The sequence below is a fragment of the Trichosurus vulpecula genome, chromosome 1 (assembly GCF_011100635.1).
Source record: "Trichosurus vulpecula isolate mTriVul1 chromosome 1, mTriVul1.pri, whole genome shotgun sequence".
NCBI lineage: Eukaryota > Metazoa > Chordata > Mammalia > Diprotodontia > Phalangeridae > Trichosurus > Trichosurus vulpecula.
The window spans coordinates 545,156,683-545,174,384 of record NC_050573.1 but is presented as its reverse complement, the minus strand read 5'-3'; positions in this window follow the sequence as shown (position 1 = coordinate 545,174,384).

Genomic DNA, 17,702 nt, shown 5'->3' with positions numbered 1-17,702 from the left:
GGTAATAGTGGTGGCAGCAAAGACCTCCTGCTGCGGTCTCTTTGATTTAGTCTTACCCGTTCTTAGATGAATGAGGCTGTAGATGGAACGGACTGGGTGGGTATGCCCTTATGAGATGTTAAAAGGCCCCAGTCCACATTACACTTAGCTATGTGATCACAGAATTTCAGAGCTGGAAAAAACTTCCGAGGGTACCTAGCCCAAGTCATACCTGAATCAGAAATCTACTCTGCAGCATCCCCTACAAGTGGCCATACAGACTCCGAATGGACATAAACAGAAATGGGGGATTCACTGTCTTTCAAAGAAGCTCCTTCCATTTTTAGAGTTGTTAGGACACTTTTTCATTTATCCATCTGAAATTCTGACTATGCAACGTCTACCCACTGGTCCCAGTTCCACTTTCTAGAGTAAAGCAAAACAAGTCTAATCTGGCTTTCCTTTAAATTTTTTAAAACACTATTTTATGTAAAGGTACTTTTTAACATTCATTTTTATAAGATTTTGAGTTCCAAATTTTTCTCCCTCCCTCTCTCCTCCCTAAGATGCGATCATGTAAAAACATTATTTCCATATTAGTCATGTTGTGAAATAAGAAACAGAACAAAAGGAAAATCTACCAAAGAAGTGAAAAGAGGACTTCAATCATCTTTAAATTCTTGAAGATACGTGTCTTGCCTACATGCCCTCTTTTTCAGGGCTAAATATTACCAGCTCCTTCAGCCAATCCTCATATGGTGTGCTTTCAAGTCCTCATCCTCTGTATGAACCTCTCCAGCTGGCAATGCCCTTATTAAAATGTGGTACTAGACCCGAACACAAGACTCCAAACATGGACTAAAGAGCAGAACGGTCACTTCCCTTCATCCTGGATTCTGGACATTTATGATGTCACTTGTGATTATAATAGCTTTTTTGACTGCCATAATGATAACTCAGTTTCCACACTTTAGGTCTTACAAAATATTTTTCCCATAACAACACTGGGAGGTTTACATATAAGGAAAGTGCCGTTTTGAGAGGCTGAGGAGTTTGCCCCTTCTCACACAGCTAGTGAGGGTCAGAAACAGGAGACAAAGTTTCAAATCTTCTCTCAAATGCCAATGCTTTGTCCACTGTGCCACACTCCCTAACTTCTGTGCTGTTCCATTCTCATGTTGTCTAACCAAGCTTCCCTCATCCTGTAGTCAACTGATTTTTTAATGAAATTCTATCTTATTAGATTTGACCCATCACTCAAACCCCTCAATATATTTTGGATTCCCAATTATCAGGCATATCCCATAGCTTTGTATTCTCTACAAATTTGATAATCATGCTGTCTGTGCTTTTATACAACATTCTGAACAGAACAAAGCCATGAAAATTCTCCTGTGGAATGCCATTTAACGACCTTCATCCAGACTGACACCAATCCATTAATCACTTTTTTTTCTGGCTGTGAAACAAGATCTGAATAGGTTAGATTGCTGGATCTTGGGTCAAGCAGACCCGAGTTCAAACCCAACCCCAGAAACTTACTAGTGGTGTGACTCTAGGCAAGACATTTAACTTACTACTGCCTCAGTTTCCTCATTTATAAAATGAAGATCATAATAGAACCTACCTCCCAGGGTTGTTGTGAGGATAAAATATTTGTAAAGCACTTTGCAAACCTTAAAGTTCCATATAAATTATGATTATTAATACCATGTCCATTAGTATTAATTCATAATTTTATTATTAAAATGTAAGCTCCTTGAGGGCAAGGACTACTTTTATTTTTTCTTTGTATTACCAGCACTTGGCATAGGGCCTGGAGTATAGTACCTGCTTAATAACCACTTACCTGTACACAAATATTTATAGCAGCTCTTTTTGTGGTGGCCAAGAATTGGGGAATGGCTGAACAAGTTACGGCATATAAATGTAATGGAATACTATTGTTCCATAAGAAATGGTGAGCAGGGAGATTTCAGAAAAACCTGGGAAGACTTGCATGAACTGATGCTGAGTGAAGTGAGCAGAACCAGAAGGACATTTTACACAGTAGCAGCAACATTGTACGATAACTACTTTTGATAGACTTATCTCTGCTTAGCAATGCAAGGATCTAAGACAATTCCAAATGACTCATGATGTAAAATGCTATTCACATCCAGAAAAAGAACTGTGGAGTCTGAATGCAGACAGACGCATACTATTTACTCTCTTTTTTGTTATTTCTTTTTTCTCGTGGTTTCTCCCATTGGTTCTAACTCTTCTTTACAACATGACTAATGTGAAAATATGTTTAATATGAATCTATATGAAGAGCCTTTATCAGACTGCAGACAGTCTTGGGGCAGGGGGGAGGGGAGGGATGGGGAGAAAATTGGGAACTCAAAATATAAATAAATATTTTTAACGACGGACCAACCCCCATCCCCCCAAAAAACCAAAACCACTTACTAATTGATTGAGACAGATAAAGTGGAGAAATATAGGCTGAATGATTCATCTCTATTTTGTCTACAAGGAGGTTATGAGCAACTTTGTTAGATGCTTCACTGAGATATGTTTATAGCACTCCCCTGATCTACTAACCCAGTAACACTATCAAAAAGTGATATCAGGTTGGCCTGGCATATTGTTATTCTGCAGTTGTTTCCATCATGTCTGACTCTTCGTAACCCCTTTTAGGGTTTTCCTGGCAGATGTTGGAGTGGTTTGCCATTTCCTTCTCCAGCTCATTTTACAGATGAAGAAACTGAGGCAAACAGGGTTAAGTGACTTGCCCAGGGTAACACAGCTAGTGAGAGTATGAGGCCAGATTTGAACTCAGGAAGATGAGTCTTCCTGACTCCAGGCACAGCACCACTTAACACACCGCCCCCCCCCCCCATTATGGCATATTCTTAATGAAGCCATTCAGACTCTTAGTGACTGCTGCTTCCCTTTTCAAGGCCTCATAACCATCTGCCCTTTTAAAAATGAATTCTAGAATTCTTCCAAGAATTAAAGTGAAGTTCACCTCCATAATTTTAAGATATCATCTTCTTTCTCTTTCTGAAAATTATCTCCAGTCTCATGAACATATCCTATTCTCCACCGTTTTTAAGAGATCACCACTGGCTATTCAGTCATGACCCGGGTTCTTGTTTTTAAGAATTTGCTGTTTTGAAACAACAACAACAGGGCATCTCTAAGCAAAACATACTGGCTTTTAACGGGGCAGATAAATGTTTAAATTAAAGTAGCAAATAGCAAAAAACTCCTGCTGGGCAGGTATAAACCTTTTTGCCTTAGTCTCAGCCCTATAATTAGCACCTCCAAAAGGAGGCTAAGCAGAATAAAATATGAGTTAGTTTCACAATGCAGTGGATAGAGGGCCGGCTTTGGAACCAGGAAGACCCGGGTCCAAGTCCCAACATGAGGACAAATGTGCTACCCTCACTTTCTCATAGACTCAAAGATTCTTGTTGAAAATCTCAAAGAATCTCAGAACTGGAAAGGACCGCAGAAGCCATCAGCACTCATTCAACAAGATGTAGTCTTCACACAAGACGTCTTGGAGATGTGCACCAAATGCTTCTGATACACACAAGCTGTATTGAATGCTTTGCCAAAATCTAAGTAACTATATCCACAGCATTCCCCGATCTAGCCATCTATTAACCCTGTCCAAAAAAAGAGCAAGGAATGAGGTCAGTCTGGCACGACTTGCATTTGATAACACCAGGCGGTTTTTTTTTTGTATCACTGGTGCCTAGATATTCAATAATCATCTCTTTAATTTGCAAATAACATACCTAAACCATAGTTGTCTCACCAGCTCAGAGACCTCCAGTGAGAGGAAATCTGCTATCTCCCCAGGCAACCCAGGCTGCTTTGAACAGTTAGTGGTTAGGATGTTTTTCCTGACATTGAGTTGAAATTCGCCTCTCTGCAAATTCTGCCCATTCCTCTAATTTGTCCCTCTGGGGCCCAGCAGAACAGGACTAATCTCTCTTCCACGTGACAGCATTTCAAAGATAACAATCGCTGTTCAGTAGTTTTCAGTTGTGTCTGACTCTTCATGACCCCACTTTGGGTTTTCTTGGCAAAGATACTGGAGTGGTTTACCATTTCCTTCTCCAGATCATTTTATAGACGAGGAAACGGAGACAAACTGGGTTAAGTGACTTGGCCAGGGTCACACAGCTAGGAAGCATCTGAGGCCACATTTGAACTCAGAAAGATGAGTCTTCCTGACTCCAGGCCTGGTGCTTCATGCACTGCACCACCTAGCAATCATATCCCTGTCTTTGCCCCATGGAAACATCCTGCTTCCTACATGATGCTCTTACGATATAATCTAGAGCAGCAGAGTCATACTTAAGTAGAAATAAGGTCACTATACAATACAAAAGGATACCTGTAGGCCACATGTTGGCTTAGTTTTCAAATGTAATATTATCTATGTTTTATTGTATTTTTATTTATTTTGTCAAATATTTCCCAACTATATTTTTTTTAATTTTTTTTCAATTTTTTAACATTTTTACTCAAAATTTTGAGTTCCAAATTCTATTCCTCCCTACCTCTCCTCCCCCCTCCCTGAGATGGTAAGCAATCAGGCATAGGTTATAAATGTGCAATTAATGTAAAACATTTCCATGCTAGTTATTTTGTACAGGAAGACTTGAATAAAAGAAAAAAATGAAAGAAAGTGAAAAATAACATGCTTCTGTCTATATTCCATCAGTATCAGTTCTTTCTCTGGAGGTGCATAGTATGTCCTTTGGGATTGTCTTGGATCGTTGTATTGCTGAGACTAACTAGGTCATTCACAGGTGATCATCATACACTATTGCTGTTATTGTGTGCGACAGTCTCCTGGTTCTGTTCCCTTCACCTGCGTCAGTTCATTCGCATCAGCCTTTCTAGGTTTTTCTGAAGTCATCCTGCTTGTCGTTTCTTATAGCACAAAACCATTCCATCTCAATCACATACCACAGCTTGTTTAGCCATTCCCCAATTGATGGGCATCCCTTTGATTCCGATTCTTAGCCACCGCAAAAAGAGCCGCTATAAATATTTTTGTACAAATAGATCCTTTTCCTTTTTTGGGATGTCTTTTGGAATAGCAGTGCTATTGCTTAATCAAAGGGTATGCACAGTTTTATGCCCCTTTGGGCATAGTTCCAAGTTGGTCTCCAGAATGGTTGGATCAGTTTACAACTCCACCAACAGTGCATTAGGATCCCAGTTTTCCACATATCCTCCAACATCCAACATTTTCCTTTTTTGTAACATTAGCCAATCTGAGGTGGTACTTCAGAGTTGTTTTAATTTGTATTTCTCTAATCATTAGTGATTTAGAACATTTATATGACTATAGTTAGTTTTCATTTCTTTGAAGACTGCCTGTTCATATCCTTTGACCATTTATCAATTGGGGGATGACCGATATTTTTATAAATTTGACTCAGTTCTCTATATATTTGAGAAATGAGGACTTTGTCAGAGATACTTGTAGCAAAATTTTTTCCTGTTTTCTGGTTTTCTTATAATTTTGGTTGTGTTGGTTCTGTTTGTCCAAAAGTTTTTTAATTTTATATAATCGAAATTATCTATTTTACATTTTGTAGTGCTCTCTATATCTTCTTTGGTCCTAAATTCTTCCCTTATCTATAAATCTGACAGATAAATGATTCCCTGCTTTCTTAATTTGCTTATGGTATCACCCTTTGTGTGTAAATCATGTACCCACTTTGACCTTATCTTAGCACAGGGCTGTCCAACCTTAGGTTATCTTAGGGCTGCATTAAAATAAAATAATTATTCAAGGGCTGCACCCAGAATAAAAAATACAGTACACTAACAGAAAGTCAGAAAGTGGGGAAACGTGCGTCATCAATACAACAGGAGAAGGTGCGAAGCGCAAAAGCAAACACAAAACAACAAAGTGACAACACAACAGTATAAAGGTAGGCACATACTCACTAGTCTGCATTGTGCAGACAGAACGCATCCCACAGATCAATGGAAAATTCTGTGCGATATGTTCCATCCGTAATACTACTTAAAAGCACCAAAGAAAATTAACATCAACAAGATTATTTATTAGTGATGGAATTAAAAAATCTAATACGCATTCCATGCAAATTATTATTTTATTTTTTTGCTCATGAAAGTTAAAACCCATAGGCAGACTGCATAAAATCGCACTGCAGGCCACATGCGGCCCGCAGGCTGTATTTTGGACAGCCCTGTCTTCGTATATGGTCCTCAAAAAGAGGATTTGGTCTGTAAAGTTGGCTTCAGCCAAAGGGCTGCACGTGATGACCTAGAAGCCCACATGTTCTCCACCCCTAGTCTATAGCTAGTTTCTATCATGCTGTTTTCCAGTTTTCCCAGCATTTTTTATCAAATAATGAGTTTTTCTTCCAAAAGCTTGAATCTTTGGGTTTATCATACACTAGATTACTATGGTCATTTACTATAATGTAATTTTTACCCAATCTATTCCACTGATCCACCACTCTATTTCTTAGCCAGTACCAGATTCTTTTGCTAACTACCACTTTATAATACAGTTTGAGATCTGGTATGGCTAGATCTTTCTAGATCTTTTTTTTTCTAGACCTTCTTTTGTATTTTTTTTCATTTATTCCCTTGATATCCTTGCAACCTTGGTGTCATCCTCAACTCCTCAACTTCACTCACACAACATATTCAATCTGTTCTCACATCTTATTATTTCACACCTGTCCCCATTAAGATGAATTTTTCCTGACATTGAGTTGAAACTTGCCTCTCTGCAAATTCAGCTCATTCCTCTAATTTGTCCCTCTGGGACCCAGCAGAACAGGACTAATCTCTCTTCCACATGACAGCATTTCAAAGATAACAATTGCTGTTCAGTAGTTTTCAGTTGTGTCTGACTCTTTGTGACCCCATTTGGGGTTTTCTTGGCAAAGATACTGGAGTGGTTTGCCATTTCCTTCTCCAGCTCATTTTACAGATGAGGAAACTGAGGCAAACAGAGTCAAACAGCTGGTAAGTATCTGAGGTCACATTTGAACTCAGGTCTTCCTGACTCCAGGCCCAGCCACTCTATCCACACTGCACCACCTAGCTGCCTTTGTTTTATGCCTTGCCTGATATTTATGATCAAAGGGTTGTCAAACAAGGTCGTCTACATAATATCCTTCAGGAAATCTTGAATAATTTAGATAGTTATAGCATACAACTCGTTGAAATGAAGTCTTATAAGACTGAAGATTGAAAAATGTCTGTTGCCTAGATTATGGCATGCAAAGACAGACAACCTATAGAGCCTATCCATCAGTTATGTGTATTTGGGAGACAGTACAAATTGACAAGTTGGGCTTGTCAGAATTTAACAGGAGGATGAAAGAAGCCTGGGTTGCTCTTAGGAAATAGCAAAGTTTCTTTAGTGAACAAAGGATCATAGATTTAGAGCTGGAAGGGGTCTTAGAGTCCATTGAATCCAGCCTCCTTGTGACTTGCTCATGGTCACACAGCTAATAATTAGGAGTCAAGATTTAAGCCCAGGTCTTCCTAACTCCAAGGCAACTGGGTGGTACAATGGATAGAGCGCCAGTCCTGGAGTCAGGAAGATCTGGGTTCAAATTTGACCTCAGACACTAGCTGTATGATCCTGGGAAAGTCACTTAACCCAGTGTGCCTCAGTTTTCTCATCTGTAAAATGAGCTGGTGAAAGAAATGGCAAACCACTCTAGTATCTTTGCTAAGAAAACCCCAAATGGGGTCACAAAGAGTCAGATGTGACAGAAAATGACTCAATGACCAAAACTATTTCCCAACTCCAAATTCAGCTCTCTGTACTTTTTAAAACTATATCCCCCAAACTACTCTCTGTCCAATTGTCTCCATGATACCCCAAACCTTTCCCATAAACAAAGACCACTGTGGTTTTTTTTTTGACACCAATATTCTATTAGTGTGGTTGTAAATGATTGTGAGTCATGGAACATAACAGTCTCCAAGGGATTGAAAATTATTATCACACAAAGGAAGATGGTGAGGCTCAAGGTGGGTATAAACTGGACATAATATATAAAAAATAAGAAAACCTAATGATGGATATCATTAGCAAAAAATATGATAGAAAAAAATGGGCTTCTTTGGTATCCTCACAGTATCAGGAGAAATTGAGGAAGCACCCAAACACCTTGCATGGACCCTCTGTGGCAAACTTATGGAAGGATATGAACAATTATTACATGAGCTGGGAGGTATGAGTGGGTTGTGATCTTCATCACTGGTAACTTCCATATAGACTTTCTAATTGTAGAGGGAGATGGAGTTGCAACCCTATCCTTTTTTCTTATATAAATATGGTTTTTATTCTAAAGCTTGATAAAGAGAACACTAAAAAATAAAATTGTTAGGGGAATATCAAATGAATATAGATGTAAAAGTATTAAGTAAAACATTAGCAAATAAAATATAGCAAACAACAGTAATCTCACAAATATTAGGAATGCAAGATTTACTTAATATTAAGAAAATAAATATAATATATTGACAAGAAAAATCTAAATAAGTTACAAACAAAAATATAAATAAATTACAATAAATTTCCTTAACTATACAATGAGGGGATATTACCTCTAAGAGCCCATCTATCTCTAAATATATATCTATATAATCCTATGTTTAGGCAGCAAGGTGACACAGTGGATAGAGTGTTGGGCCTCAAGTCAGGAAGACTCATCTTCCTGATTTCAATCTGGCCTCAGACACATACTAGCTACATAACCCTGGGTGAGTCACTGAACCCCGTTTGCCTCAGTTTCCTCATCTGTAAAATGAGCTGGCAAAGCAAATGACAAACCACTCCAGGATCTTTGCCAAGAAAACCCCAAAAGGGGCTACAAAGAGTTGTACACAATGAACAACAACAAATGATCCTGTGCAACAGAGAAAAACTAGAAACACTTCCAGCAGTAAAAAGTACAAAATAAGAGTACCTATTCTCAACACTTCTATTTGATATACCATTGAACATGCTACAAGAGCTACAAATTGCAACAAAAGAAAAAAATGAATTAGAGGGAGGATACAAAGAGGAAAAAAATACAATTACCCAGGGATTATATGACTGTCTACTTAAAAAATCAGTCTCTATGAACAGGTAATTCTTTTTCTTTTTTTAATTTAATTTTTTTTATTTTTAGTTTACAACACTCGGTTCTACATAATTTTGAGTTCCAGATTTTCTTCCCTCCCTCTCCCCTCCCTCCCCAAGATGGCATGGAATCCCATATAACTTCCATGTATAACTTTGCACTGAATTAATTTACACACTAGCTAAGTTATGGAGAAGAATTGACCAATTGTAACCAGAATGGCCTTTGTTTTCTTTGAATGACTCAGCTTACCTCATTGAGCCTCTGGACACTGTGGCTTGCTCTTCCGGGGCAGGAAGCCCAAAGAGCATGCCAGGAAGCAGACAACTTCCTGTGTGATGAGTCATGGGGCTGGCTAAGGGGAGGTGTTAGCTCCAGAACCTGGTCTACGCTAGGGGGAGGGGCCAAGTCAAGAACCAATCGGCCCTGGTCATTCAGGCGGCGCTTGATGATGTCAACAACCCTATAAGAGGGGAGAGGACAGCTTGAAGATTTCTCTTTCCTTTTCCGGTTGGTGTGGGAGCAACCAGGAGCGTGACTCTGGGCCAGCCCTTGCTCTCAGGCCGAGCCCAGATGTTGGTAACTATGAATTGTATTGGGTCTGTCTGTTGATATTTGTAATTTGTTTGTATTTTGGTTTTGAGGTTCGGGGTGCTGGTTTGTTTTTCCCCCGAACTAAATGAATGTTTTGAGCCTCAGGGTGCTGGTTTTTTTCCCCTGAAGTAAGTCAATGAATCTGTATTTGGTCTGTCTCTTGATGCTTGTCTGTATGCTCCCCTGAACTCACCGAATGCTAACTGAATGCTGGCGTTTTCCCCTGAACTAAATGAATGTTGTCTGTATGCTAAGTGAATGCTGGATTAAAGTAAGCTGGTCAATCCCTTTACCGTGCTTTCCTTGTTTAAGCAGACAAAAAGAACCTGTGCTTTTCCAGCGTCCTGGGTCCCGGCAGCGTCCTGGGTGCATCTTACGCCCCCACAGAAGCTGCTAGCTGGGTTGTTAAAACACCAATGAAATGAATCATGAGAAAGAAGAAACAGGACCAAAAAAAAAAAAACCCACAAAAAACCAACCCAAAAACAAAAACAAAGGAGAGAAAAAGAAAAAAAAAGGGGGGGGGGGCGGCGGAAAGCCTAGCATGAAGTGTACCTCAATCTGCATTCATACTTCATAGTTCTTTCTCTGGATGTAGATAGCATTCTCCATCGTGAGTCTTTGTACCTTGTGTTGCTGAGACGAGCAAAGTCTGTCAGGGTTAGTCCTCACAGAATCCATACATCTGTGGTTGTGTATAATGTTCTTCTGGCTCTGCTCCGCTCACTCAGCATTATGTCGTGTAGGTTTTTCCAGGTTGTTATGAAGTCTGTATCATCCCCATTTCTTATGGCACAATAGTATTCCACTACCTTCATATACCACAGCTTGTTCAGCCATTCCCCAATTGATGTGCATCTCTTTGATTTCCAATTCTTGGCAACACAAAAAGAGCCGCTATAAATATCCTTGTACATATGGGTCCTTTTCCCGCTTGTGTGATTTCTTTGAGATACAACCCTGGAAGTGGTATTGCTGGGTCAAAGGGTATGAACATTTCTATAGCCCTTTGGGCATAGTTCCAAATTGCTCTCCAAAATGGCTGGATCAGCTCACAACTCCACCAGCAATGTAACAATGTTCCAATTTCCCCACATCCTTTCCAGCATTTATCATTTTCCTGTTTTGTCATTTTAGCCAATCTGACAGGAGAGATGTGGTATCTAAGAGTTGTTTTGATTTGCATTTCTCTAACCAATAGTGATTTCGAGTGAACAGGTAATTCTTGAAGGAAAAAAAATGATGTAATCTGTAGCTGTATTAAAAAAAAAATAGGGGGAGAGAGCTATTGGTATAGTGGATAGAGTGCTGGGCCTGGAATCAGGAAGACCTGAGTTCAAATCCGGCTTCAGCTGCATGATCCTAGACAAGTCACCTAACTTTATTTGCCTCAATTTCCTCATCTATAAAATAAACTGGAGAAGGCAAATCATTCCAGTATTTTTGTCAAGAAAACCCCAAAAGGGGTCATAAAGAGTTGGATGTGACTGAAATTACTTAATGACAACATTTTTTAAAAAAGTTACAAATCATAATCATTAGGGAAATGCAAATTAAAGTAAAATCTGAGGTTCTGCCTCACCCAAAAGATTGGCAAAATTGACCAAGGAAAAGAAAATGATAAATGTGGAGGCTTTGGGAAAATAGGCACCTTAATGCACTATTGGAAGAGCTATAAATGGATCCAACCATTCTGGAAAGCAATATGAAGATATACCTCAAATTTACTAAACTGCATGTAGCTTGTACACCAACTATCTCATTACAAGGTCTATACCCTAGAGACCAAGAAAAAGGAAACAGCCCTTTGTCCACAAAAATATTTATAGCAGGTCCTTTTGTGGTGGGAAGAACTGGAAATTAAGATTGCGTTCATCAACGGGGGATTAGTTAAATGAATATGGTATATGAATGTAGTATTATAAGATAAGACAGAGGGGATGGTTTCAGAGAAACCTGCGAAGATTTCTATAAACTGATGCAGAATGAAATAAATCACAAGAATAGGAGAACAATACTTTTTATAACAACATTGTAAAAATGAACCAACTGTGAAAGACTTAAGAACTCCAGCCAAAGAGGAAAAATACTATCCACTTCCTGACAGAGGTTATGGACAAATACACATTTTTGAACACGGCCAATGTGGGAATTTTTTTCTTGACTATGTGACTATGTATATTTGTTACAAGGGATTTTTTCCTTCTTTTTTCCCTCAGTGGGGGTGAGTAGTGGGAGGGAGAGAAAATAAATGCTGGTTGACTGAAAAAAAAAATCCATCCTTCAATGACATAGATTTAAACAATAAATAAGTTCAGGTATTTTTAGGAGGTAAACACATAAAATAATTGTTATTCTTATATTCTATCAATGAAGACCAAGAAAATAATATAATATAACAGTAACAAAAAATCTAGGAATTTACATAGCTAGGTACACATGTGACATATACAGATGATTGTTTATAACAGCAATGATAGAAATAAAATGTAAAGACTATTGATTTGGGGATCAATTTGCTGAGAGTAAAGGGCATGCCTTTGTAGGCAGCTGAAAGGGAAACTTCCATGGTTGTTAGGTATACATACTATCTTTCAGAAAAGACAAAGGGCACTCCTCTGATTGGTTCTCAGGGAATAGTGCTTCCTACAATCTGACTGGTGACTGAGAGTCAGGAGGATGAATATAGACCCATCATGGTCAATATTAAGCAAGCTGGCAGGCATTCATTCCACTTTTAGGACCTTTGCTTCTATTTTTCCTTTGTGTCTGTTTCTATAGTATGACAAGGATCGAGAGAGGCTATGGGTCCTCCAGGCATTTAATGGTGGTTGATAAGATGCATTTACTTATCCAGGGGACTGTTGCAACAATTTTGCTAGCAGCTACTGCGGCTGTGTAAAACCAACAACAACCAGCACACAGAGCGCTGCAAGCCCAGGCTCGTTTGATCTGCTTTACTAAGGAAGGCAACGTTAAGGGGCTAACAATCTTACTTTAATCCAACATACAAATATCTTTCACTCAGTGCAGGGGGAAAATCCAGCACCCTTAGCTTCAGAGCAAACAGACAGATTTCTATCTGACAAAATCACAACATACAGTTAACAGAGAAGCATCAACATCAAAGCCAGGATGCTAATAACAACGGCTGGCCCAGAGTCACGCGCCACTCCTATTGCAGCTCAGAGCTCCGAAAGATAAAGCTAACCTCTGAATTTATATATCTTGTTCAGGGTCAAAGGTGAGTCACACATGCAACTCACCCACGTGACCTAAAATATGTCACTCAAACCCACAAGGGGGTCATCAAGGACTCCTAATTTAATCAATGAAACAAAGGCCAAACTCTTCCAAGGGCACTTGGTTGAATAAGTGCTAAGAGCCCACCTTGATTGGCAATACACTCCACCCCAGAGCGCAAGACTGCCTGCATGAGAACTTTGGAAAGGTGAGAGCAGTGAGCTGTCTTCCAGCTGCCTTGGTGAGGTGAGCGCAAAGATGGAGAACTGCCTACATCGAGATATGGATTCCAGCAGAAGTTAGGAGAGACCAGCCAGAGCTAGAGGACCAGGAACCAAGGGCTCGGAATTCAGCCCTGGGGCAAGATGGAAACTTTGCAGCAAGGAGATAAGTGTGCCTTTTTTCGGCCTCCCCCTGGGCCTGTTTGGGACCCAGGAGGGAAGGGTGGATGTGTTTATGGTGGGGAGGGGGAAGCAGCTTGGACCCCCAGGGACCCTACCCTGTTGGCTTTATTGCCCAGACGCCCCTCAGGACTTGGAAGTGGCAATTGGAACAGCATGGAGACGACAGACCCCCAACAGAACTTTTGGATTTTTTCTTTGAGTTGGGACTTTGGGTGCCAAGAGGAAGCCTGCAACTGCAGTGTGGGGAGAAGGAGACATCCCCAAGAGAACTTTATTTGGACGTTTCTGTTCTCATTGGGACATTGCTAATTAAAGCATGCCCTTGCCTGAGGGTATTGGGAGGAAACTTGCAAGGCAGTGTGGGGAGAAAGACCCACCCTCAAGAAGTACTTTATTTGGACACTCTGTATTAGCTAAAGAGATTAACTTGCTTTGACCTAAGGGTGGACATTTGAATTGTAAACAAGTATTTGGGAATGGCACTGAATGATATGTTTTTCTTTGTTGTGAATGATATGTTTTAGTTTCCTGCTTGACTGGATCACAATGTATAATGCTTCTATTTGCTTCTGTGGCCATTTAATTTAGATTTTTGTTAGGCCATGGACCTGGAAGGGTTAGAGTGCATTGGTAACCAAGGTGGGGCTCCAGGTGGGGCCAATGAAGGGAGGTCTGATTATATCTTCATCCCAAGTAGGCCCAAAACCCTTAGCTACTAGATGCTAAGCTGATGTGCGGAAGCCCCCAGGGTACTAAGGGGAGTTGCTAAGACCAGAGCCAATAGTAAGAGCTTAAGATCTGGTCGCTCAGACAACATTTGATGGTGGCTAAAGAGTGCCTAAAAACAGAAGACAGAGCTATTTGCTTAGGGCTGATGTGGAGACTGAGTAGCTGTAGAGCCCTCCAGCTTGTAAACCCGGATGTTCGGACTTTGTTAAACTCTAGTAACTATGCATTGAGATTTGAATCAGACAAGGTCTGTCTGTTGATGTGTGTACTTTGTATTTGCTCTGAAGTTCAGAGTGCTGGCTTTTTCCCCTGAACTAAGTGAATGATATTTGTATGCTGGATTAAAGTAACCTTGTTAACCCCTTAATGTTGCTTTCCTTAGTAAAGCAGATCAAAAGAATCTGGGCTTGCAGCATTCTTGTTGTTGGGCTTGTTGGTTTTTTCACCCCCACAGCAGCTGCTAGCTGAATTGTGGAAACAGGGACTGAAAGAGGAGATCATGGGCTTCCAGAACTAGGCTGCCTTCCATCTTTCTCTTTCCTTTTCTGAAAAGCACAAAAGTTCCGGGTCTAGTGAGACTGAAGAGTAGCCCTCCTCTCCCTATCTTTACCAACTCCACCCCAACCCTCACGTAAGTGCAAAGCATTATTCTCTACGCATGAAGAGAGAGTCCTAAACCAATGAGTTCTGGGACTCAGATTACATGGGTAATCCCATGTAAGTGTCCCCAAGTAGAGGGAGGTGGTACAGGTGCAGCTGTACAGGGTATCCCTAAAGTCTGGACACATAGGCAAAAATGCATATTTTGAAATATTTGGAATATTAACATACCTTAGCCCCCTTGACTTCTTTTTCTAGGGTATGCTGAAGGAGAAGGTGTACTCAATGAAAATCACAGATGCAACACATTTGATGAAATGCAAAACGAGTGAATGTGCTAAAACTGATAGCAATGTGGAGTTACTGCATCGAGTTCATGTGAATCTTGCAAAGTGCATCAACCTTTGCATCACAAATGATGGAAATCATATTGAAGATGTTATCTATTAATGTTCCAATTAAATAAAATGTGGTTGAAAATTTCATCCATTTCATTTCTTGAAAATATGCATTTTTGCCTGTGTGTCCAGACTTTGGGAACACCCTGTAGAACTGAAAATGCTGGGAGAAAACCTGGGAGAATTTGGACCTTGCTACCCTCCCATTTATTGTGGTGAGTGTCTCCGGCAGTAATGGTCTGATAACAACAGAAACAAAGACTGTCATTTACATGGCAATTTAAAGTTTACAGATTCCTTCACAAACACTGTCTTGTTTATCCTCACCACACCCCTGGGAGGTGAGTGCTATTCACGTTAAGTCTTCATCCAATCAGACCGAGGGTTACTCAAAGGCCTTTTGGGAACCCAAATGATGTTCTTCATTATACAGCATAAATGGAACCAATTCAAATCTGCACTGTCCTCTTGTTTCAACGCCTTTGCCCCTTATCCTGTTGATTTTGCCCTGCCAGCCTTGGATCAATCGCTCCCACCATGCACTGCCCTTGCTTCTACTCAGGTGCTGCAAAAGGAAGCTGGAGAAAATAATGCAACTGTTCTGACTACAAATTTGTATCATACAACTTCAACTGGGCCCTCGCTACAGCAAGGCAACTCTTTTATTACTGCATCCCTAATTAACTCACCATAACTCTCACCACAGTGAGTTTTCTGGACATTTTTATCCCTCTTCAAATCTCTATAGCTCCACCTTCTCCCTCTCTCCTTGCCTCATATTTCACTGAAAAAAGTTGAGGCCATTTGCATTCCTTCTCATTTCGTATCACATGATGCCAGCTGCTACCATCTCTTCCTTCACTCCTTCTCACACGAAGAGGTGGCCTTTCTCCTTGCCAAGGCTCTCCTCTCTACATGTACCAGAGATCCCATTCCATTCTGTCTTCTCCAGCAGATTGCCCCTTCTATCATCACCAATCTTTCGCTAGTGATTTTCAGTTGCTCCCTGTCTACTGACTGCTTACCAACTGCCTAAAAATATGCCCATGTCTCCCCATACTCAAAAAAAGTCTACTTGATCTGAATGTCCATCCCCGCTATCATCCACATCTCCCCTCCCTTTGGGACTGAGAAGACCATCTATAATCAATGTCTCTACTTCCTTTGTTCTCACTCTCTTCTTAACTCTCTATAGTCTGGCTTCTGACCTCACTCATTCAACTGCAACTGCTATTACCAAAGTTACTAATGATCTCTTAATTGCCAGATCTAATGGCCTTCTCTCAATCCTCATTCTTGACTTCTCCCCAGCCTATGACCCCGTCAATTACCCTTTTATCCTTTATACTCTCTTCTTTCTAGGTTTCTGGACTTTCTCCTGGCTTTCCTCCTACCTGGATGACCATTCCTTCTCTGTTTCTTTCACTGGACCTTCATGTAGGAGCCCCTCAAGGATCTGTCCTGATCTCTCTTCTCCCTCTATGTTATTTAAACTTAGTGATTATATCAACTCCCATAGATTCAATGATCATCTCTATGCTATGATTCTCAAATCTCTTTATCTAGCCCTAATCTCTTTGCTGATCTCCAGACTCATATCTTCACCTGTCTATTAGACAACTCAAATCAACTGTCCAGTAGATATATAAAACTCAACATGTCCAAAACTGAACTTATCTTTCTCTGAAATCATTCTTCCCTTCCAAAACTTTCCTATGAATGTTGAGAGTCCTCCCAGTTCCTGAGGATTAAAACCTAGCTGTCATTTTCAACTCTCTCTCACCCTCCATATCCAACTGTTGCCAAGGTCCGTCATTTTTATATTTGTAAAATGTCTCCTGTTCTCCTACCCCTCTCCTCTGACACTGCCACCACTCTGGTGTAGGCCCTCAACATCTCATACCTGGACTTTTGCAAGGGTCTCTGGTGGAGTTCTCTGCCTCAAGTCTCACCCCACCCTAGTCCATCTTCTACTCAGCTATCAAAGGGATCTTTCTAAAGCCCAGGTCTGACCATGTTACCCCACCCACATACACATATACACACACACACACTCAAATAACTCCAGTGGCTCTCATCTCAGGATCAAATACAAAATCCTCTGTTTGGCATTTAAAGTCCTACACAACCTGGTTCCCACCTACCTTTCTATTCTCTTTACCCCATATACCCTACCTCCATGCTCTGTGATTCAGTGACACTGGCCTCCTTGCTGTTCCTCAAATCTCTGCCAGTGGTTATTCCTCCTGCCTGGTACTGTGTACAATGTTTTCCTGCTTCTGCTCATTTCACTTCACATAAGTTCCTGCATGTCTTTCCAGGATTTTCTCAAATCTACCTGTTCACCATTTCTTACAGCACAATGGTATTCCATTACATTCATATACCACAACTTGTTCAGCCATTTCCCAATTGATGGGCATCCCCTCAATTTCAATTATTTTGCCACCAGGAAAAAGGTCTCATGCCTGGAATTCTCTTCCTCTTCATTTCTGCCTCCTGGCTTCCGTGCTCAAGTCCCAGTCAAAATCCTGCTTTCTCCAAGAAGCTGTTCTCCATCCCACTTTATCCTGTATGTAGCTTGTTTGCACATTTTTTTTTCCATGTTGTCT